The sequence below is a fragment of the Triticum urartu genome, chromosome 4A (assembly GCF_056163025.1).
Source record: "Triticum urartu cultivar PI428250 chromosome 4A, HENAU_Tu73, whole genome shotgun sequence".
Taxonomy (NCBI): Eukaryota; Viridiplantae; Streptophyta; class Magnoliopsida; order Poales; family Poaceae; genus Triticum; species Triticum urartu.
This window is the reverse complement of record NC_141876.1, coordinates 365021310-365046813: the sequence shown is the minus strand read 5'-3', so window position 1 is coordinate 365046813 and position 25504 is coordinate 365021310.

Here is a 25504-nt window from a genome sequence, read left to right as displayed (position 1 = left end):
CTGGTAAGGTACACATCAATTACATGTATATCACATATACCTTTCGTTTTGCCGGCCTTCTTGTCCGCTAAGTATTTGGGGCAGTTCCACTTCCAGTGACCACTTCCCTTGCAATAAAAGCACTCAGTCTCGGGCTTGGGTCCATTCTTTGGCTTCTTCCCGGCAGCTTGCTTACTGGGCGCGGCAACTCCCTTGCCGTCCTTCTTGAAGTTCTTTTTACCCTTGCCTTTCTTGAACTTAGTGGTTTTATTCACCATCAACACTCGATGTTCCTTTTTGACTTCTACCTCTGCTGATTTCAGCATTGCAAATACTTCAGGAATGGTCTTTTCCATCCCCTGCATATTGAAGTTCATCACAAAGCTCTTGTAGCTTGGTGGAAGCGACTGGAGGATTCTGTCAATGACCGCATCATCCGGGAGATTAACTCCCAGCTGAGTCAAGATGTTATGTAACCCAGACATTGTGAGTATGTGCTCACTGACAGAACTATTTTCCTCCATATTACAACTGAAGAACTTGTCAGAGACTTCATATCTCTCGACCCGGGCATGAGCTTGGAAAACCATTTTCAGCTCTTCGAACATCTCATATGCTCCGTGTCGCTCAAAACGCTTTTGGAGCCCCGGTTCTAAGCTGTAAAGCATGCCGCACTGAACGAGGGAGTAATCATCAGCACGTGTCTGCCAAGCATTCATAACGTCTTGGTTCTGTGGGACGGGTGCGTCACCTAGTGGAGCTTCTAGGACATAATCTTTCTTGGCAGCTATGAGGATGATCCTCAGGTTTCGGACCCAGTCCGTATAGTTGCTGCCATCATCTTTCAGCTTGGTTTTCTCTAGGAATGCCTTGAAGTTGAGGACAACGTTGGCCATTTGATCTACAAGACATATTGTAAAGATTTTAGACTAAGTTCATGATAATTAAGTTCATCTAATCAAATTATTTAATGAACTCACACTTAGATAGACATCCCTCCAGTCATCTAAGTATAACATGATCCAAGTTAACTAGGCCGTGTCCGATCATCATGTGAGACGGACTAGTCAACATCGGTGAACATCTTCATGTTGATCGTATCTTCTATACGACTCATGCTCGACCTTTCGGTCTTCTGTGTTCCGAGGCCATGTCTGTACATGCTAGGCTCGTCAAGTCAACCTAAGTGTTTGCATGTGTAAATCTGTCTTACACCCGTTGTATGTGAACGTTGGAATCTATCACACCCGATCATCACGTGGTGCTTCGAAACAACGAACTGTCGCAACGGTGCACAGTTAGGAGGAACACTTTCTTGAAATTATTATGAGGAATCATCTTATTTACTACCGTCGTTCTAAGTAAACAAGATGCAAAAACATGATAAACATCACATGCAATCAAATAATAATAGTGACATGATATGGCCAATATCACATAGCTCCTTTGATCTCCATCTTGGGGCTCCATGATCATCTTGTCACCGGCATGACACCATGATCTCCATCATCGTGTCTCCATGAAGTTGCTCGCCAACTATTACTTCTACTACTATGGCTAACACGTTTAGCAATAAAGTAAAGTAATTTACATGGCGTTTCTCAATGACACGCATGTCATACAAAAAATAAAGACAACTCCTATGGCTCCTGCCGGTTGTCATACTCATCGACATGCAAGTCGTGATTCCTATTACAATATCATGAACATCTCATACATCACATATATATCATTCATCATTCATCACAACTTTGGCCATATCACATCACAAAACACTTGCTGCAAAAACAAGTTAGACGTCCTCTAATTGTTGTTGCAAGTTTTTACGTGGCTGCAATAGGGTTCTAGCAAGAACGTTTTCTTACCTACGTGAAAGCCACAACGTGATTTGTCAACTTCTATTTACCCTTCATAAGGACCCTTTTCATCAAATCCGCTCCAACTAAAGTGGGAGAGACAGACACCCGCCAGCCACCTTATGCAACTAGTGCATGTCAGTTGGTGGAACCGGTCTCACGTAAGCGTACGTGTAAGGTTGGTCCGGGCTGCTTCATCCCACAATACTGCTGAAGCAAAATAAGACTAGTAGCGGCAAGAAAGTTGACAACATCTACGCCCACAACAAATTGTGTTCTACTCGTGCAAAGAGAACTACGCATAGACCTAGCTCATGATGCCACTGTTGGGGAACATTGCAGAAAACAAAAATTCTCCTACGGTTTCACCAAGATCCATCTATGAGTTCATATAGCAACGAGTGATCGGATGCATCTACATACCTTTGTAGATCGTGAGCGGAAGCGTTCAAAGAACGGGGATGAGGGAGTCGTACTCGACGTGATCCAAATCACCGGAGATCCTAGCGCCGAACGGACGGCACCTCCGTGTTCAAAACACGTACGGTCTGCGTGACGTCTCCTCCTTGTTGATCCAGCAAGGGGAAAGGAGAGGTTGATGAAGATGGCTCCAGCAGCAGCACGACGGTGTGGTGGTGGTGGAGCAGCAGTACTCCGGCAGGGCTTTGCCAAGCTCATGACGGAGGAGGAGAGGTGTCGGGGAGGGGAGGGGCTGCGCCTTGGATGTGTTCAGCAGCCCTCCCCTCGCCCCTCTATTTATAGGGGAAGGGAGAAGGGGGGCCGGCCCCTCTAGATGAGATCTAGAGGGGGGGCGGCGGCCAAGGGGAGGGGGCTTGCCCCCCAAGCAAGGGGGGCGCCCCCTTCAGGGTTTCCCCCAACCCTAGGCGCATGGTCCCTAGGGGGGAGTGGCGCCCCAGCCCACTTTGGGCTGGATCCCTTCCTCATACAGCCCATAAGGCCCTCCTGGAGAGTTGGCCCCTCCCGGTGGACCCCCGGAACCCCTCCGGTGGCCCCGGTACAATACCGATATGCCCCCGAACCTTTCCAGTGACTGTATGACAACTTCCCATATACAAATCCTTACCTCCGGACCATTCCGGAACTCCTCGTGACATCCGGGATCTCATCCGGGACTCCGAACAACTTTCGGGTTACTGCATATACATATCTCTACAACCCTAGCGTCACTGAACCTTAAGTGTGTAGACCCTACGGGTTCGGGAGACATGTAGACATGACCGAGACGGCTCTCTGGTCAATAACCAACAGCAGGATCTGGATACCCATGTTGGCTCCCACATGCTCCTCGATGATCTCATCGGATGAACCACGATGTCGAGGATTCAGGCAACCCCATATACAATTCCCTTTGTCAATCGGTACGTTACTTGTCCGAGATTTGATCGTCGGTATCCCAATACCTCGTTCAATCTCGTTACCGGCAAGTCACTTTACTCGTACCGTAATGCATGATCCCGTGACCAGACACTTGGTCACTTTGAGCTCATTATGATGATGCATTACCGAGTGGGCCCAGAGATACCTCTCCGTCATACGGAGTGACAAATCCCAGTCTTGATCTGTGTTAACACAACAGACACTTTCGGAGATACCCGTAGTATACCTTTATAGTCACCCAGTTACGTTGTGACGTTTGGTACACCTAAAGCACTCCTACGGTATCCGGGAGTTACACGATCTCATGGTCTAAGGAAAAGATACTTGACATTGGAAAAACTCTAGCAAACGAACTATACGATCTTGTGCTATGTTTAGGATTGGGTCTTGTCCATCACATCATTCTCCTAATGATGTGATCTCGTTATCAATGACATCCAATGTCCATAGTCAGGAAACCATGACTATCTGTTGATCAACGAGCTAGTCAACTAGAGGTTTACTAGGGACATGTTGGTGTCTGTGTATTCACACATGTATTATGATTTCCGGATAACACAATTATAGCATGAATAAAAGACAATTATCATGAGCAAGGAAATATAATAATAATCCTTTTATTATTGCCTCTAGGGAATATTTCCAACAAGAATGATCATGATGCCCTCATGTCCGTATTTTATTTTTATCGACACCTTCATCTCTAAACATGTGGACATATTTTTCGATTTCGGCTTTTCGCTTGAGGACAAGCGAGGTCTAAGCTTGGGGGAGTTGATACGTCCATTTTGCATCATGCTTTTATATCGATATTTATTGCATTATGGGCTGTTATTTCACATTATGTCACAATACTTATGGCTATTCTCTCTTATTTTACAAGGTTTACATAAGGAGGGAGAATGCCGGCAGCTGGAATTCTGGACTGGAAAAGGAGCAAATATTAGAGACCTATTCTGCACAACTCCAAAAGTCCTAAAACTCCACGGAACACCTTATAATAAATAATGAAAAATTCTCGCCAAAGATGAAGACCTGGGGGCCCACACCCTTCTCACGAGGGTGGAGGGCGCCCCCTAGGGCTCGCCCCCTGCCTTGTGGGCCCCCTGGTGGCTCTCTGATGACCATCTTCTCCTATATGAAGTCTTTCGTTGAGAAAAAAAATAAGAAGCAACCTTTTGGGACGAAACTCCGCCGCCACGAGGCGGATCCTTGGCGGATCCAATCTAGAGCTCCAGCAGAGCTGAGCTGCTGGGGAAACTTCCCTCCCAGAGGGGGAAATCATCGCCATCGTCATCACCAACGCTCCTCTCATCGGGAGAGGGCAATCTCCATCAACATCTTCATCATCACCATCTCATCTCAAGACCCTAGTTCATCTCTTGTATCCGATTCTTGTCTTCAAGTCCGGGATTGGTGCTAGTAGGTTGCTAGTAGTGTTAATTACTCCTTGTAGTTGATGCTAGTTGGTTTAATTGGTGGAAGATCATATGTTCAGATCCTTTATGCATATTAATACCCCTCTGATTATGAACATGTTTATGCTTTGTGAGTAGTTACGTTTGTTCCTGAGGACAAGGGAGAAATCTTGCTATTAGTAGTCATGTGAATTTGGTATTCGTTCGATATTTTGATGAGATGTATGTTGTCTAGCCTCTAGTGGTGTTATGTGAACGTCGACTACATAACACTTCACCATTATTTGGGCCTAGAGGAAGGCATTGCGAAGTAATAAGTAGATGATGGGTTGCTAGAGTGACAGAATCTTAAACCCTAGTTTATGCGTTGCTTCGTAAGGGGCTGATTTGGATCCATATGTTTCATGCTATGGTTAGGTTTACCTTAATACTTTTGTTGTAGTTGCGGATGCTTGCAATAGAGGTTAATCATAAGTGGGATGCTTGTTCAAGTAAGAGCAGCACCCAAGCACCGGTCCACCCACATATCAAATTATCAAAGTACCGAACGCGAATCATATGAACGTGATGAAAACTAGCTTGACGATATTCCCATGTGTCCTCGGGAGTGCTTTTCCTTATATAAGAGTTTGTCCAGGCTTGTCCTTTGCTACAAAAAGGATTGGGCCACCTTGCTGCACTTTATTTACTTTTGTTACTTGTTGCTCGTTACAAATTATCTCATTACAAAACTATCTGTTACCACTTATTTCAGTACTTGCAGAGAATACCTTGCTGAAAACCGTTTATCATTTCCTTCTGCTCCTCGTTGGGTTCGACACTCTTACTTATCGAAAGGACTATGATAGATCCGCTGTACTTGTGGGTCATCAGTGAACATCACTATGTTGATCATATCTACTATACGATGCACGCTCAACCTTTCGGTCTCAGTGTTCCGAGGACATATCAGCATATGCTAGGCTCGTCAAGTTTAACCCGAGTATTCTGCGTGTGCAAAACTGGCTTGCACCCGTTGTAGATGGACGTAGAGCTTATCACACCCAATCATCACGTGGTGTCTCGGCACGACGAACTTTGGCAACGGTGCATACTCAGGGTGAACACTTTTATCTTAAAATTTAATGAGAGATCATCTTATAATGCTACCGTCAAACATAGCAGAATAAGATGCATAAAGGATAAACATCACATGCAATCAATATAAGTGATATGATATGGCCATCATCATCTTGTGCTTGTGATCTCCATCTCCGAAGCACCGTCATGATCACCATCGTCACCGGCGCGACACCTTGATCTCCATCGTAGCATCGTTGTCGTCTCACCAACTATTGCTTCTATGACTATCGCTACCGCTTAGTGATAAAGTAAAGCAATTACAGGGCGATTGGATTGCATACAATAAAGCCACAACCATATGGCTCCTGCCAGTTGCCGATAACTCTGTTACAAAACATGAGCATCTCATACAAAAATATAGCATCATGTCTTGACCATATCACATCACAACATGCCCTGCAAAAACAAGTTAGACGTCCTCTACTTTGTTGTTGCAAGTTTTATGTGGCTGCTACGGGCTGAGCAAGAACCGTTCTTACCTATGCATGAAAACCACAACGATAGTTCGTCAAGTTGGTGCTGTTTTAACCTTCTCAAGGACCGGGCGTAGCCACACTCGGTTCAACTAAAGTTGGAAAAACTGACACCCGCCAGCCACCTGTGTACAAAGCACGTCGGTAGAACCAGTCTCGCGTAAGCATACGCGTAATGTCTGTCCGGGCCGCTTCATCCAACAATACCGCTGAACCAAAGTATGACATGCTGGTAAGCAGTATGACTTGTATCACCCACAACTCACTTGTGTTGTACTCGTGCATATAACATCAACGCATAAAACCTGGCTCGGATTCCACTGTTGGGGAACGTAGTAATTTCAAAAAAATTCCTACGCACACGCAAGATCATGGTGATGCATAGCAATGAGAGGGGAGAGTGTCGTCCATGTACCCTTGTAGACCGTTAAGCGGAAGCGTTATGACAACGCGGTTCATGTAGTCATACGTCTTCACGATCGACCGATCCTCAGCACCAAATGTACGGCACCTCCGCGTTCAACACACGTTCAGCTCGGTGATGTCCCGCGAACTCACGATCCAGTAGAGCTCGGGGAAGAGTTTCGTCAGCACGACAGTGTGGTGACGATGTTGATGAAGCTACCACAGCAGGGCTTCGCCTAAACACCGCTACAGTATGACCGAGGTGGATTATGGTGGAGGGGGGCACCGCACACGGCTGGAGAGATCTCAATGATCAACTTGTGTGTCTAGAGGTGCCCCCTGCCCTCGTATATAAATGAGCAAGGAGGGAGAGGCGGCCGGCCAGGAGGAGGCGCGCTAGGAGGAGTCCTACTCCCATCAGGAGTAGGACTCCCTCCTTTCCTAGTTGGAATAGGAGAAGGGGGAAGGAGGAGGGAGAGAGGAAGGAAAGGGGGGCGCCCCCCCCCCCTCCTTGTCCAGTTCGGACTAGAGGGAGAGGGAGCGTGCGGCCTGCCCTGTCAGCCCCTCCTCTCTTGCACTAAGGCCCATCATGGCCCATTAAACCCCTGGGGGGGTTCCGGTAACCCCCGGTACTCCGGTAAAATCCCGATTTCACCCGGAACACTTCCGATATCCAAATATGGGCTTCCAATATATAAATATTTATGTCTCGACCATTTCGAGACTCCTCATCATGTCCGTGATCACATCCGGGACTCCGAACTACCTTCGGTACATCAAAACATATAAACCCATAAAACCGATCGTCATAGAACTTTAAGCGTGCGGACCCTACGGGTTCGAGAACTATGTAGACATGACCAAGACACGTCTCCGGTCAATAACCAATAGCGGAACCTAGATTCTCATATTGGTTCCTTTTACCACACTTGTGCTTCAAAGTAGCACCATGATCTTCATGATAGAGAGTCTCTTATGTTGTTACTTTCATATACTAGTGGGAAATTTTCATTATAGAACTTGGCTTGTATATTCCAATGATGGGCTTCCTCAAAATGCCCTAGGTCTTCGTGAGCAAGCAAGTTGGATGCACACCCACTAGTTTCTTTTGTTGAGCTTTCATACACTTATAGCTCTAGTGCATCCGTTGCATGGCAATCCCTACTCACTCACATTGATATCTATCGATGGGCATCTCCATAGCCCGTTGATACGCCTAGTTGATGTGAGACTATCTTCTCCCTTTTTGTCTTCTCCACAACCACCCTTATATTCCACATATAGTGCTATATCCATGGCTCACGCTCATGTATTGCGTGAAGATTGAAAAAGTTTGAGAACATCAAAAGTATGAAACAATTGCTTGGCTTGTCATCGGGGTTGTGCATGATTTAAATATTTTGTGTGGTGAAGATGGAGCTTAGCCAGACTATATGATTTTGTAGGGATAACTTTCTTTGGCCATGTTATTTTGAGAAGACATGATTGCTTGGTTAGTATGCTTGAAGTATTATTATTTTTATGTCAATATCAAACTTTTGTCTTGAATCTTATGGATCTGAATATTCTTGCCAAAATAAAGAGAACTACATGGATAAATATGTTAGGTAGCATTCCACATCAAAAATTCTGTTTTTATCATTTACCTACTCGAGGACGAGCAGGAATTAAGCTTGGAGATGCTGATACGTCTCCAACGTATCTATAATTTTTGATTGTTTCATGCTATTATATTATCAACCTTGGATGTTTTATATGCATTTATATGCCATTTTATATGATTTGTGGGACTAACCTATTAACCTAAAGCCTAGTGCCGGTTTCTATTTTTTTTCTTGTCTTAGAGTATCGCAGAAAAGGAAAATCAAACGGAGTCCAATTGGCCTGAAACTTCACGGAACTTATTTTTGGACCAGAAGAAGCCCACGGAGTATTGGAGATGGACCAGAAGAGTCCCGGGCTGCCCACGAGGGTGGGGGGCGCGCCCACTCCCCCTGGGCGTGCCCCCTGCCTCATGGATAGCCCGGAGATCCACCGACGTACTTCTTCCTCCTATATATACCCATATACCCTAAAAACTTCGAGGAGCACAATAGATCGGGAGTTCTGCCGCCAGAAGCCTCTGTAGCCACCGAAAACCAATCTAGACCCGTTCTGGCACCCTGCCGGAGGGGGAACCCCTCACCGGTGGCCATCTTCATCATCCCGGCATTCTCCATGACGAGGAGGGTGTAGTTCTCCCTCGGGGTTGAGGGTATGTACCAGTAGCTATGTGTTTGATCTCTCTCTCTCTCGTGTTCTTGAGGTGGTACGATCTTGATGTATCGCGAGCTTTGCTATTATAGTTGGATCTTATGATGTTTCTCCCCCTCTACTCTCTTGTAATGGATTGAGTTTTCCCTTTGAAGTTATCTTATCGGATTGAGTCTTTAAGGATTTGAGGACACTTGATGTATGTCTTGCGTGGGATACCCGTGGTGACAATGGGGTATTCTATTGATTCACTTGATGTATGTTTTGGTGATCAACTTGCGGGTTCTGCCCATGAACCTATGCATAGGGGTTGGCACACGTTTTTGTCTTGACTCTCCGGTAGAAACTTTGGGGCACTCTTTGAAGTTCTTTGTGTTGGTTGAATAGATGAATTTGAGATTGTGTGATGCATATCGTATAAGAATACACACGGATACTTGAGGTGACATTGGAGTATCTAGGTGACATTAGGGTTTTGGTTGATTTGTGTCTTAAGGTGTTATTCTAGTATGAACTCTATGATAGATTGAACGGAAAGAATAGCTTCATGTTATTTTACTACGTACTCTTGAATAGATTGATTAGAAAGAATAACTTTGAGGTGGTTTCGTACCCTACCATAATCTCTTCGTTTGTTCTCCGCTATTAGTGACTTTGGAGTGACTCTTTGTTGCATGTTGAGGGATAGTTATATGATCCAATTATGTTATTATTGTTGAGAGAACTTCCACTAGTGAAAGTATGAACCCTAGGCCTTGTTTCCTAGCATTGCAATACCGTTTATGCTCACTTTTATCATTAGTTACCTTGCTGTTTTTATATTTTCAGATTACAAAAACCATTATCTACTATCCATATTGCACTTGTATCACCATCTCTTCACTGAACTAGCGCACCTATACAATTTACCATTGTATTGGGTGTGTTGGGGACACAAGAGACTCTTTGTTATTTGGTTGCAGGGTTGCTTGAGAGAGACCATCTTCATCCTACGCCTCCTATGGATTGATAAACCTTAGGTCATCCACTTGAGGGAAATTTGCTACTGTCCTACAAACCTCTGCACTTGAAGGCCCAACAACGTCTATAAGAAGAAGGTTGTGTAGTAGACATCAGAGATCTTGATACAGTTGAGGACAAGGGAGAGTTCCGTCAGCACAACGGCATGGCGACGGTGATGATGAAGTTACCGGCGCAGGGCTTCACCTAAGCACTACGACGATATAACCGAGGTGTTGAACTGTGGAGGGGGCACCACACATGGCTAACAAATTGTCTGTTGTGCTTTGGGGTGCCCCCTTGCCCACGTATATAAAGGAGGGGGGAGGAGGAGGCCGGCCAAGGAGGGGCGCGCCATGGAGGGGAGTCCTACTTGGACTCCTAGTCCAAGTAGGATTAGCCCCCCTTTTCCTATTCCAAGAAGGGGAAGGAGGGAAGGAGAGGGAGAGGGAAAGGAAGGGGGGTGCGCCCCCTCCCCCTAGTCCAATTCGGACTGCCCTTAGGGGGGAACCTTGTGGCCTTCCCTCTCCTACTCCCTCATGGCCCATTAGGGCCCATAACTTCCTCGGGGGGTTCCGATAACCCCTCGGTTCCCCGATAAATATCCGAAACGTCCCGAAACCTTTCAGGTGTCCGAATACCTTTGTCCAGTATATCAATCTTTACCTCTCGACCATTTCGAGACTCCTCGTCATGTCCGTGATCTCATCCGGGACTCCGAATAAACTTCGGTCATCAAATCACATAACTCATTATACAAATCGTCATCAAACGTTAAGCGTGCGGACCCTGCGGGTTCGAGAACTATGTAGACATGACTGAGACACATCTCCGGTCAATAACTAATAGTGGAACTTGGATGCTGATATTGGCTCCTACATATTCTAGGAAGATCATTATCGGTCAAACCGCATAACAACATACGTCATTCCCTTTGTCATCGGTATGTTACTTGCCCAAGATTCGACCATTGGTATCATCATACCTAGTTCAATCTCATTACTGACAAGTCTCTTTACTCGTTCCGTAATGCATCATCCCGTAACTAACTCATTAGTCACATTGCTTGCAAGGCTTATAGTGATGTGCATTACCGAGAGGGCCTAGAGACACCTCTCCGATACACGGAGTGACAAATCCTATTCTCGATCTATGCCAACTCAACAAACACCATCAGAGACACCTGTAGAGCATCTTTATAATCACCCAGTTATGTTGTGACATTTGATAGCACACTAAGTGTTCCTCCGATATTCGGGAGTTGCATAATCTCATAGTCAAAGGAATATGTATAAGTCATGAAGAAAGCAATCACATTATTCTAACGGATGGGTGTTGTCCATCACATCATTCTCTAATGATGTGATCCCGTTCATCAAATGACAACACATGTCTATGGTCAGGAAACTTAACCATCTTTGATTAACGAGCTAGTCAAGTAGAGGCATACTAGGGACACTCTGTTTGTCTATGTATTCACACATGTACTAAGTTTTTGGTTAATACAATTCTAGCATGAATAATAAACATTTATCATGATATAAGGAAATATAAATAACAACTTTTTTATTGCCTCTAGGGCATATTTCCTTCACTTATAGGAACATCCGCTCCCATTACCCACTTAAAGAGAGACATGTGCACCAATGGGTGAATCTTGTTGGTCGCTAGTAGATTAAGCGATAGGCCACAACCCCCACTTTGGCTTGGATGGTATACGACCCGTAGTAGCAGAAGGCTAGTTTCTGGAATGACCGTCATGCCACAGGCCTCCGAATAAATGGCTGCATTTTGAGGAAGACCGTGTCACCAACCTGGAAGGATCTCTTAGTACGGTGACGATCAACTTGTTTTTCATCCTGTTGAGCTTTTTTGTGATGCTCACGGAGAACTTCTCGTTCTCGCAACCAAGCATCCAAATTTGGCACCGTACTTTCTTCAACTTGGTCGATGCCAAACTCCCGAGGTAGATGCCCATAGATTACTTCAAAAGGTGTCCTTCCCAAAGCTGAGTGGAAACATGTGTTATACCAGTATTTTGCGAGTGTTAGCCACTTTGCCAAATTGCCTGCACATGGATGCACTAAACATCGGAGGTAAGTCTCCAGGCACTACTTAACGTGCTCCGTTTGACCGTCCATTTGTGGATGATAGGACGAGCTCATCTCCAGTTCAGTTCAGCACAGACGATATCATTCTTGCCATACCTAACTAGTGAAGATGTGATCCCTGTCTGAAATGATCCCCAACAGCAACACATTCAACTTGAAGATCTCCTGCGTTAATACTTTTGCCAAGTCCAGAGCTATAAACAGGTGGGTCAATGGTATGAAATGAGCATACTTGGAAAACTAATCCACCATGACAAGTATGGCATTATAGCCACATGATTTGGGTAGTCCTTCGATGAAGTCCAGTGATACCACTGCCTAGGGTCATTGTGGAATAGGAAGTGGTTGTAGTAATCCAGCTGGAAAATCCTCTCCATCTTCGCTTGCCGATAGACCAAACACTGCCTTACAAACACTTTGATTTGTTATTTCATCCCCTTCCATGAAAATAGACATTTTCACTTAATTATATGTTGCATGGAAGCCGGTGGGCCCACGTGCTGTGTTGGTGTGCAGTGTGCGAATCGCATGTTATTGTGTGTCCATGTCAGCCCCAAGCCACACTCATCCTTTGAAGCACACGATACCATTCTAGAGATTAAAATATGGCTCGCTAGCTGGATCGTGTGCCACGCGTGTCAACAATTCCTTAGTGCCCATGTCTTCATGGTAGCCAATGCAGATTGCTTCGAGCCAAGCAGGTTTGCAAACTAACAATGCAGCGAGGTCGGGCCCCTCAAGGTGATTGATACGTCTCCAATGTATTTGTAATTTTTGATTGTTCCATGCTATTATAGTATCAATCTTGGATGTTATATGCAGTTATATATCATTTTTGGGACTAACCTATTAACTCAGTGCCAAGTGTCAGTTGCTGTTTTTTTGCCTGTTTTTGGTTTTCCAGGAAATCAATACTAAACGAAGTCCAAATGCCACGAAACTTTTTGATGATTTTTTCTGGAAAAGAGGGACTCTAAAAGCTTCTGGAGGATACTAGGCATGCAACAAGGAGATGACAAGGCAGTAGGGCGCGCCCTAGTGCCTTGTGGGCCCCTCGTGGCTCCATCTGACCTAATTCCACCTCTATCAATTCTCTAAAATCAGGAAACCAACAGAGAGCCATCCAAAAGACTTTTTCCGCCACCGCAAGTTTCTGTTGTTCGGAGATCCCATTTGGAGACCTTTCTCGGTACTCTGCCGGAGGGGGGATCGATCACAGAGGGCCTCTACATCAACCTTGTTGCCCTTCTGATGATGTATGATTAGTTTACCACAGACCTACGGGTCCATAATTAGTAGCTATATGACTTCTTCTCTCTCTTTGATCTTCAATACAATGTTCTCCTTGATGTCCTTGGAGTTCTATTCGATGCAATCTTCTTTTGCCGTGTGTTTGTTGGGATCCGATGAATTGTGGTTTTATGATCAGTTTATCTATGAATATTATTTGAGTCTTCTCTGAACTCTTTTATCCATGATTAGTATAGCTTTGTATTTCTCTCTGATCTATCTGTTTGGTTTGGCCAACTAGATTGATTTATCTTGCAATGGGAGGGGTGCTTTGTAATGGGTTCAATCTTGTGGTGCTCTATATCCCAGTGACAGAAAGGGACAAGACACATATTTGTATTGTTTCCATTAAGGATAAAATGATGGGGTTTATCCATATTGCTTGAGTTTACTTTGTCTACATCATGTCATCTTGCTTAAGGCATTACTCCGTTCTTTATGAACTTAATACTCTAGGTGCATGCTGGATAGCGGTCGATGTGTGGAGTAATAGTAATAGATGCAGGCAGGACTCAGTCTACTTGTCTCGGACATGATGCCTGTATACATGATCATTGCCTTGGATATCGTCATAACTATGCACTTTTCTATCAATTCCCCAACAGTAATTTGTTTACCCACAGTATGCTTTTTGTTCGAGAGAGAAGCCTCTAGTGAAAACTATGGCCCCCGGGTCTATCTTTATCATATATTAAAATCCAAAAATACCTTGCTGCAATTTATTTACCGTTATTTTATTTTGTGTTTTTGTTTATTTATCTACCATTATCAGACTTGATCCTTGCAACTAAGCGCCGAGGGGATTGACAACCCCCTTGATCACATTGGGTGCAAGTATTTGTTCTTTTGTGTGTAGGTGTTGTTCATGTGGTCTTGCGTGGTTCTCCTACTGGATTGATAACCTTGGTTCTTAACTGAGGGAAATAATTATCTCTACTATACTGCATCATCTTCTCCTCTTCGAGGAAATCCCAACACAGCTCACAAGTAGCAGGAAGAATTTCTAGCGCCATTGCCGGGGAGACATCACCAAAACCTATCAAGTACCATCACATAAACTTTCATCTCCTACCATTTACTTTCATTTACCTTTTGCCGCTCGTTTTCATCTCCCTCACTTCTAAAACGTTTTCACAAAAACACAAAAAAAATTCGTTTGCATTTTTGCTTGTTTGCTTGCTTGAAGTTGCTATCATGTCTGAGTTTGTTATAAAAAAAGTGAGGATGGTAAAATTCATAAAGTTGAAATTCCCACAAATTTGGATTCTAATTTTTTTGTTATAGGAAGTGGGAACATAGGAAAAAGCAAACTGCTAACCTACTACTTGTACTACGTCGGATCAGATAATGGTGGGCCATCAGTCGGACGGAGTTTAACGTAAAGCTCGAAGGGAGTGTCAACAGTCTTCTCATCATTGAGTTGAGCTCGAGTGATCATGTCATGACGTTATTTGATCTGAGATACCAAATATCCATGAGGATAATTTGTGACCTCCAAGCCAAGAAAAGGCTTAGGGCGCGTCAGCGCCTTCATAGCAAATAATTGATGAAGGCGACACTTGATCAACGATATGGTAACGGAGTAATCACCAGCCAGTTTGATATCATCAACATGCAACAAACAGAATATCACATCCTCGAGGATAAATTGGTACGACCATGGCCAAATCATGGTCACTCTAAGCAAACCCTGCCTGGATAACATAACCACTGTGTTGAACTTCAAAACCCGCGCTATTGGGGCTTGTTGAGACCATAGATCACTTTACGCATGATACGTCTCCATCATATCTACTTTTCCAAACTCTTTTGCCCTTGTTTTGGACTCTAATTTGCATGATTTGAATCGAACTAACCCGGACTGACGCTGTTTTCAGCATAATTGCCATGGTGTTATTTTTGTGCAGAAATAAAAGTTCTCGGATTGACTTGAAAATTTATGGAGAATATTTTTGGAATATATAAAAAATATTGGCGCAAGAATCAACCAAAGTGGGGCCACTCAGAGGCCACAAGCCCTGGGGGCATGCCTACCCCCTAGGGCGTGCCCCTAGGCTTGTGGGCCCCCTAGAGCTCCTGCGACCCTAATTCCAACTCTATAAGTACCTATTCACGGAGAGAAAAATCAAAGAGAAGGATTCATCATGTTTTACGACATGGAGCTGCCGCCGCCTCCTGTTCTTCATCTTGAAGGCTGATCTTGGAGTCCGTTTGGGGCTCCGGAGAGGGGGATTCATCGCCATCATCATCACCAACCTTCCTCCATCACCAATTTCATGATGCTCGCCGCTGGGAGTGAGTAATTCCATCATAGGCTTACTAGACGGTGATGGATTGGATGAGATTTAGCATGTAATCGAGTTAGTTTTGTTAGGGTTTGATCCCTAGTATCCACTATGTTCTGAGATTGATGTTAATATGACTTTGCTATGCTTAATGCTTGTCACTAGGGCCCGAGTGCCATGATTTCAGATCTGAACCTATTATGTTTTCATGAATATATTTGTGTTCTTGATCCTATCTTGCAAGTTGTAGACACCTATTACGAGTTATGATCCGCATACCCCATGGTGGCAATAATTGGGATTCTTTCTGGTGATTACCGTAGTTTGAGGAGTTCATGTATTCACTAAGTTCTAATGCGTTGTTTCGGTTATCTATTAAAAGGAGGCCTTAATATCTCTTAGTTTCCATTAGGACCCCGCTGCCACGGGAGGGTAGGACAAAATATGTCATGCAAGTTCTTTTCCATAAGCACGTATGACTATATATGGAATACATGCCTACATTATATTGATGAATTGGAGCTAGTTCTGTGTCACCCTAGGTTATAACTGTTGCGTGATGAATGCCATCCGACATAATTATCCATCATTGATCCATTGCATACGAGCTTTTCACATATTGATCCTTGCTAAGTTACTTTGCTGTTGCCACTATTACAATCACTACAAAACTACTGCTGTTACTTTTGCCACCGTTACCGTTACTTCCATACTTCTTTACTACTAATTTTTTCCCTGTAGATATTAAGTCTTTCAGGTGTGGTTGAATTGACAACTCAACTGCTAATACTCGTGAATATTATTTGGCTCCCCTTGTGTCGAATCAATAAATTTGGGTTGAATACTCTACCCTCAAAAACTATTGCGATCCCCTATACTTGTGGGTTATCAAGACCTTTTTTGGCACCATTGCCGAGGAGCATAGCTCTATTCTCCGAGTCACTTGGGATTTATATCTTTTGATCACTATGAGGACTCTGAAAGATACTAGAACCAAGATTTTCCCCTCTACGACGAGGGGAGGTAAGGAACTGCCATCTAGCTCTACACTTGATTCACCTTCCGTTTGAGTAAGCTTGCGACATCTACACCTGCTATTGATTCTGAAATGTCGCATGTTATTGATGATGCTACTTCTGCTATGCATGATGCTTATGATGATACTACTACTTTGCTTGATAATACTGTGCCATTGGGTGAATTTCTTGATGAACAAATTGCTAGAGTTAATGATATTGAGAATGATGAAACAGATAATTGATACGTCCACTTTGCATCATGCTTTTATATTGATATTTATTGCATTATGGGTTGTTATTACACATTATATCACAATACTTATGCCTATTCTCTCTTATTTTATAAGGTTTACATGAAGAGGGAGAATGACAGAAGCTAGAATTCTAGGCTCGAAAAGGAGCAAATATTAGAGACCTATTCTGCACAACTCCAGAAGTCCTGAAACTTAACGGAGCATGTTTTTGGAATATATAAAAAATATCGGGTGAAGAAAGTACCAAAGGGGGGCCACCAGCCAGCCACAAGGGTGGAGGGCGCGCCCCCGTCCTTGTGGCCCCCTGACGGGCCTCTGGTGCCCATCTTTGGCTATATGGTGTGTTTTGACCTGGAAAAAAAATCAGAAGGAAGCTTTCGGGGCGAAGCGCCCCCATCTCGAGGCGAAAGCTGGGCAGGACCAATCTAGGGCTCCGGCAGAGCTGTTCTGCCGAGGAAACATCCCTCCGGGAGGGGGAAATCGAAGCCACCGTCATCACCAACGATCCTCTCATCGAGAAGGGGTCAATCTCCATCAACATCTTCACTAGCACCATCTCCTCTTAAACCCTAGTTCATCTCTTGTATTCAATCTTGGTCCCAAAACCTCAGATTGGTACCCGTGGGTTGATAGTAGTGTTGATTACTCCTTGTAGTTAATGCTGGTTGGTTTATCCGATGGAAGATTATATTTTCAGATCCTTAATGATAATTAATACTCCTCTAATCTTGATTATAAATATTCTTTGAGATTAGTTATGTTTGTTCCTGAGGACATGGGAGAAGTCTTATTATAAGTAATCATGTGAATTTGGTATTCGTTCGATATTTTGATGAGATGTATGTTATCTCTCCTCTAGTGGTGTTATGTGAACGTCGACTACATGACACTTCACCATTATTAGGGCCTAGAGGAAGGCATTGGGAAGTAATAAGTAGATGATGGGTTGCTAGAGTGACAGAAGCTTAAACCCTAGTTTATGCGTTGCTTCGTAAGGGGATGATTTGGATCCATATGTTTCATGCTATGGTTATGTTTACCTTAATTCTTCTTTCGTCATTGCGGATGCTTGCGAGAGGGGTTAATCATAAGTGGGAGGCTTTTCCAAGGAAGGGCAACACCCAAGCACCATTCCACCCACATATCAAATTATCAAAGTAACGAACGTGAATCATATGAGCATGATGAAAACTAACTTGACAACAATTCCCATGTGTCCTCGGGAGCGCTTTGCTTTATATAAGAGTTTGTCTAGGCTTGTCCTTTGCTACAAGAAGGATTGGGCCACCTTGCTGCACCTCGTTTACTTTTATTACTTGTTACCCGTTATGATTCATCTTATCACCAAACTATCTGTTACCGATAATTTCAGTGCTGGCAGAGAATAACTTGCTGAAAACCACTTGTCATTTCCTTCTGCTCCTTGTTTGGTTCTACACTCTTACTTATCGAAAGGACTACGATAGATCCCCTATACTTGTGGGTCATCAAGACTCTTTTCTGGTGTCGTTGCCGGGGAGTGAAGCACCTTTGGCAAGTGGAATTTGGTAATGAAATATTTATATAGTGTGCTGAAATTTACTATCACTTGTTACTATGGAAAATAATCCTTTGAGGGGCTTGTTCGAGGTATCTTCACCTCGACTAGAGTAACAAAGATTTGCTCCTCAACTTACTGCACCTACGGAAAATATTTATTACGAAATTCCTTCAGGTATGATAGAGAAACTGCTGTTTAATCCTTATGCAGGAGATGGAACATTACATCCTGATATGCACCTAATCTATGTGGATGAAAGTTGTGGATTATTTAAGCTTGCAGGTATGCCCGAGGATTTTGTCAAGAAGAAGGTATTCCCTTCATCTTTGAAGGAAAAGGCATTGACAACATATAGGCTACTGGATGATATTGGATCATGGAACTACAATCGACTAAAATTGGAATTTCATCAGAAGTTTTATCCTATGCATTTGGTTCATTGTGATCGGAATTATATATATAATTTTTGGCCTCATGAAGGATAAAGTATCACTCAAGCTTGGGGGAGGCTTAATTCAATGTTATATTCATGCCCCAATCATGAGCTCTCAAGAGAAATTATTATTCAAAATTTTTATGCTCGGCTTTTTTACAATGATCTATCCATGCTCGATACTTCTTGTACTGTTCTTTTATGAAGAAGGATATTGAATTCAAATGGTATTTATTGGAAAGAATTAAACGCAACTCTGAAGATTGAGAACCCGATGAAGGTAAAGAGTCAGGTATAAACCTTAAGTTTGTTTGTGTTAAATCTTTTATGGATACTGATGCTTTTCGTGATTTTAGCACTAAATATGCACTTGACTCTGAGATATATAGTAGCTTCTTTTTGTGAATCTTTTGCCACCCATGTTGATCTCCCTATGGAGAAGTGGTATAAATATCATCCTCCCATTTAAGTTAAAGTAGTATAACCTATTAAAGTTGAAGAAGAAACTATTACTTATAATGTTGATCCTATTGTTCCTACTGCTTATATTGAGAAACCACCATTCCCTGTTAGAATAAAGGATCATGCTAAAGCTTCAACTGTGGTGAACAAAAGTTATATTAGAACACCCAACCCCCCTTAGCAAATTAAAGTTGAACCTAGTATTCCAATGGTTAAAGATCTCTTGGTTGATAATATTGATTGACATGTTATTTATTTCTGTGATGAAGCTGCTAGAATTGCTAAACCCGATATGAAAGATAAACATATACCTGTTGTCAGCATGCCTGTTTTTTCTGTTAAAATAGGGGATCATTGTTATCATGGCTTATGTGATGTGGCTGCTAGTGTGAGTGCAATTCCTTATATCTTATATAAAGAAATTATGAATGATATTAATTACACCTGCTGAGATAGAAGATATTGATGTTACTATTAAGCTTGCTAATAGAGATACTATATCACCAATTGGGATTATTAGAGATGTTGAAGTTTTGTGTGGGAAGATAAAATATCCTACTGATTTTCTTGTTCTTGCTTCCCCATAAGATAATTTTTGTCCCATTATATTTGGTAGACCCTTCTTGAATACTGTTAATGCCAAGATAGACTGCGAGAAAGATATTAGCACTGTTGGCTTGGGGGATATGTCTCATGATTTTAATTTCTCTAAATTCCGTAGACAACCCCATGATAAAGAATTACCTAGTAAGGATGAAATTATTGGTCTTGCTTCTATTGCCGTGCCTCCTAATGATTCTTTAGAACAATATTTGATAGACCATGAAAATGACATGTTTATGAATGAAAGAAGGGAAATAGATGAAGTATTATTTAATCAAGGACCTATTTTGAAACACAATTTGCCTATTGAAATCCTTGGGGATCCTCCTCCACCTAAGGGTGATCCCGTGTTTGAGCTTAAACAATTACCTGATACTCTGAAATATGCTTATCTTGATGAAAAGAAGATATATCCTGTTATTATTAGTGCTAACCTTTCAGAGCATGAAGAAAAGAAATTATTGAAAACTCTGAAAGAAGCACCGTGCCGCTATTGGCTATACTCTTCATGATGTTAAGGGCATTAGTCCCACTCTATGTTAGCACGAAATTAAATCGGAGAAAGATGCTAAACCAGTTGTTGATCATCAACGACGGTTAAATCCTAAGATGAAAGAAGTGGTAGGAAATGAAATACTAAAGCTTCCGGAGGCAGGTATAATTTATCCCATTGCTGATAGTCAATGGGTAAGTCTTGTTCATTGTGTCCCTAAGAAGGGAGGTATTACTGTTATTCCCAATGATAAGAACAAATTGATTCCTCAAAGAATTGTTACATGTTATAGAATGGTAATTGATTTTTGCAAGTTAAATAAAGCTACTAGAAAAGATCATTACCCTTTACCTTTTATTGATCAAATGCTAGAAAGATTATCCAAGCATACACATTTTTGCTTTCTAGATGGTTATTCTGGGTTTTCTCAAATATCTGTGTCAAAAGATGATCAAGAGAAAACCACTTTTACTTGCCCTTTCGGTACCTTTGCTTATAGACGTATGCCTTTTGGTTTATGCAATGCACCTGCTACCTTTCAAAGATGTATGACTGCTATATTCTCTGATTTTTGTGAGAAGATTGTTGAGGTTTTCATGGATGATTTCTCCGTTTACGAAACTTCTTTTGATGATTGCTTAAGCAACCTTGACCAAGTTTTGTAGAGATGTGAAGAAACTAATCTTGTATTGAATTGGGAGAAGTGCCACTTTATGGTTAATGAAGGTATTGTCTTGGGGCATAAAATTTCTGAAAGAGGTATTGAAGTTGATAAAGCCAAAGTAGATGCTATTGAAAAGATGTCGTGTCCTAAAGATATCAAAGGTATAAGAAGTTTCCTTGGTCATGCTAGCTTCTATAGGAGGTTTATTAAAGACTTCTCTAAAACTTCTAGGCCTCTCACCAATCTCTTACAAAAAGATGTTCCTTTTGTCTTTGATGATGATTGTGTAGAAGCATTTGAAATACTTAAGAAAGCCTTGATTTCTGCACCTATTGTTCAGCCACCTGATTGGAATTTACGCTTTGAAATTATGTGTGATGCTAGTGATTATGTTGTTGGTGCTATTCTAGGACAAAGAGTAGATAAGAAATTAAATGTTATTCAGTATGCTTGTAAGACTCTAGACATTGCCCAAAGAAATTATGCTACCATTGAAAAAGAATTTTTAGTAGTTGTATTTGCATGTGATAAGTTCAGACCTTATATTGTTGATTCCAAAGTAACTGTTCACACTGATCATGCTGCTATTAAATATCTTATGGAAAAGATGAAGGAAATATGCCCTAGAGGCAATAATAAAGTTGTTATTTATATTTCCTTATATCATGATAAATGTTTATTATTTTTGAGCTGTGCTCAATGGGCGCCTATGTTTGAGTTGTGCTTTGCAACAAAATCTCTTTGGTCCCTTTAATCTGGGTAGCAAGCCCCAAGTGTTTTGTAAGAATGGCGTATAAGCCGGATTAAAGGGTAATCATAGCTTCGCTTCAATGAGCAGGAAGCCCCCAAGTGACCAATAAGATAAGCCCATAAGGCAGGATACCCATGTTTGAACTGCATATCATGGCAGCAAGTTCTCTTTGGCAACCTTTATTTTTTTCTGAGAACTCAAACTTTGAGAGAGATAATTCTTCTTGAACCGGATGTTAAACCGGATATTGAGAGCTTCAAAGCTTTGTGGGAGACAGATTTCCCTTGAACCAGATTTTAAACCGGAAACTTCATTTTGAGCCGGAAATTTTCTGACAGCCTTTTAAGTTTTCATCAATATAACAGCAGCCTCCGAGACCAGGTTATCTTCCCTCCACTGACCCGAAGTTCTTGACTTGCTTTAAACTGTCAGTCATTTACTAAGTCATGTTACCAAGACCTAAACCAGTGAGTCACCAAGATCCATCCGAGTCATACATCCAGCCGGGTTACACCGCGGGGTATATCCCCGACATTAGCGCCCAGTTTAATTTGGATTTATCCATGTGAAACTGATCAGCAATATAAACACCTGAACAAATTTTATAGGTTGTGCTTCGGGTTAAAAATTCTTGTAAGCCGATACCTGATCATCCATAAATCCTTGTCATTTCCTTCTTCTGGACATCCGGGTCAATATACCAGCTTCATATTCAATTTGCTGACATTGGCTTCTCACAGAAATATATTGTGAAAAATATTTGACTCAACTCCCAATGCTTAACAAAAATATTGGTCTTGAAATACTCATTTGATTTTCAGCCGGCTTGTAGAACTTGCCGGTTTATCATTGCCAAAATATCCGATTTGTAAATATTGATAGCACCGGGTCATAATTGTTGCCGACGCCGGGTCATAGTTATTGGTGACGCGGGGTCAATCTGGTTTACTCAAAACTGAGAATTTGAAGATTTTCTCCCTTATATCCATATTACCTGTAGCCCCCAAGTCTTGAGCAGAAACAAAGTGATGACTTAAGACTTGCTTCAATATAAATACAATCACTTTGAAGAAATCCATGTTGTTCATCTTAGTCACTAGTAAAGACTGAATACTCCATATATGTAGCCCCCAAGTGTCGGGTTGTCATGCTTGCAACAACCTGGGACTTGTAATTGCCTTATACTCATAAAAACTTCAACCAGTGTAGCCCCCAAGGGCCGGGTCATTATGCAATAATGAGCAGGGACTTTATAAATATGATCATGTAGACTTGAACAACAATGTGTAGCCCCCAAGGGCCGGCTCAGTAAGATAATATTAAGCTGGGACTTTATATATACTTCTTTAAAAATAACATCATATGATGTAACCCTCATCATGGGGCTTGAACCCACGTCCACAAGGTTAAGAGCTTTGTGCTTTACCAACTGAGCAGTGGACCCTTCAATATAATGGAATAAGACATGTGTACCTTGAATTGTTGACAGGATCAATTGGTAGCCCCCAAGGGCCGGCTCATTATGATGTGATGAGTCGGGTCTTCAATAAGGCCAGTAAAAATGACTTTGCATTAGCTCCCAAGTGTCATGGTGCATGCTTGCAGCGACATGAGACTTGCATATTTGATGTAATCTCAACTTGAATAATGTAGCCCCCAAGTGCCGGGTCGTAAGCCTGAGGTGACTCGGGACTATTCCTTCCATTGTAGAATAAATCATATCCATTGACAAAATAATTGCCATTGCGCTGAAGTGACTTTGAAAACCTCCACCATAATACTGGTTATTGATAACCATAATAAAAATCTAGCCATGTTGGCTATTCAAGATTTGAATAATATAATCCGGTATGAAAACCTAAATCATTCAATAGCATCATGGCAAACCAGCCAAGTTTGGCTATTAAAGATTTGAATACCATATCGGTTGACAAGTAAATCCGGAGTTTAAATACTCAGTGGCTCTTGGCCGATAGCGACTTAATGTGCATCCATTGTAATCCGGGATGTTTGTAACCAGGCGGCTTATAGCCTTTGCGAAAATCAATAATTGATAACCCTTTTGATGATGGGCTTGAGCTTAATCATTTATATAAGTCATAGCTCTGCAAATCCCGCATAGAGTTTAAACAACATATGCCCTGGCGACTTAACGTCAAAAGCCAGGGCGGGTAACAACCCAAATATAATATAGTCTTATGCATTATGAAAAAGACTAGCATACTAGCAACTTTGAAGTTTAAAAACAGGGTGGGTTATCAAACCTCAGATAACAAAAATGAATACCATACCTTTGATACTTATGAACATTGCTGGCTTATAATGCCAGTAAGGGTAATAACCCTGAAGATATAGAGCACAACGCCCTGTCCACTTTAGTCACGCCGCCGGCTTATCACGCCATATGCAGCAAGGGGTAATATCCTAAAACTTAGAGCACATCGCTTCCAAGTATATACGATCATCATACACTGGCGATTTATAATCCACAGTCAGGCCGGGTTAATAAACATTAGATAATTTCTCATCATACACTGGCGACTTATAGTCCAAAGCCAGGCTGGGTTAATAAACACCGGATATTTTCTTATCATATACTGGTCGACTTATAGTCAAAAACCAGGCCGGGTTAATAAACACCGGATAGTATCTCATCTCATACTAGCGACTTATAGTCAAAAGCCAGGCCGGGTTAATAAACACCGGTGAATTATAATCATAAAACCTTATAAGCCTCATTAAATAAACCTCAAAAAAGAAAATTTGTCGAATAAAAACCAATGAAAACGAGGCTTTTCATGGGTTGTCAGGCCGAAAAATGAGGCTTTTCATGGGCTGTCAGGCCATTGAGTTAAACCGTTTTACAAACCTTATAAGATGGACCTCACATAACCAATCGTCGTTTTAACTTTGACAAGTTCAGGATCTGCATAAGATTGACTTGTCAAACATTCGGCGGGTCATTCCAGGATTACCTCGGCGGAGTGGCTTACTTAAAAAAGCAGGATAACCCGGGGTTTTAGGTGAATACACCTGGCTTCCAAGCCTGGCTTTTAAGCCTATTACAAGGGTTATAAAAATCTTTGTTCTTTAGAACAAAAGAGCCCCCAAGCAATATTGTGAGCTGTGCTCAAGGGGCACCTATGTTCGAGTTGTGCCTATAAGCCGGATCAAAGGGTAATTATAACTTTGCTTTATAAAGCATAAGCCCCCATGTGGCCATAATAAGATAAGCCATAAGGCAGGATACCCATGTTTGAACTGCGCATCATGGCAGCAAGTTCTCTTTGGCAACCTTTAATTTTTCTGAGAACTTGAACTTGCAAGAGATGAATTCTTTTTGAACCGGAATTTCAAACCGGATATTGAGAGGTTTAAAGCTTTATGAGAGACAGATTTCCCTTGAACCAGATTTTTAGCCGGAATCCTTCCTGATAACCCAGAATTCTTCTATTGAGCCGGAACTCTATGATTGTCATCAATTTTTTAAACCGGAAATTTTCCGACGGCCTTCAAATTCTCACCAACAGGGTAGTAGCCTCCAGGGCCGGGTTATTTTTCCCTCCAATGACCCAGAGTTTCTTGAATTTTGCTGAAACTGGCAACATTTGCTGAGTCCTGTCATCATAGCCCCCGAGTCTTAAGACAACTCGAGGAGTTGGCTTGAGATTCTTCATACTTGGCCCTGATATAAAC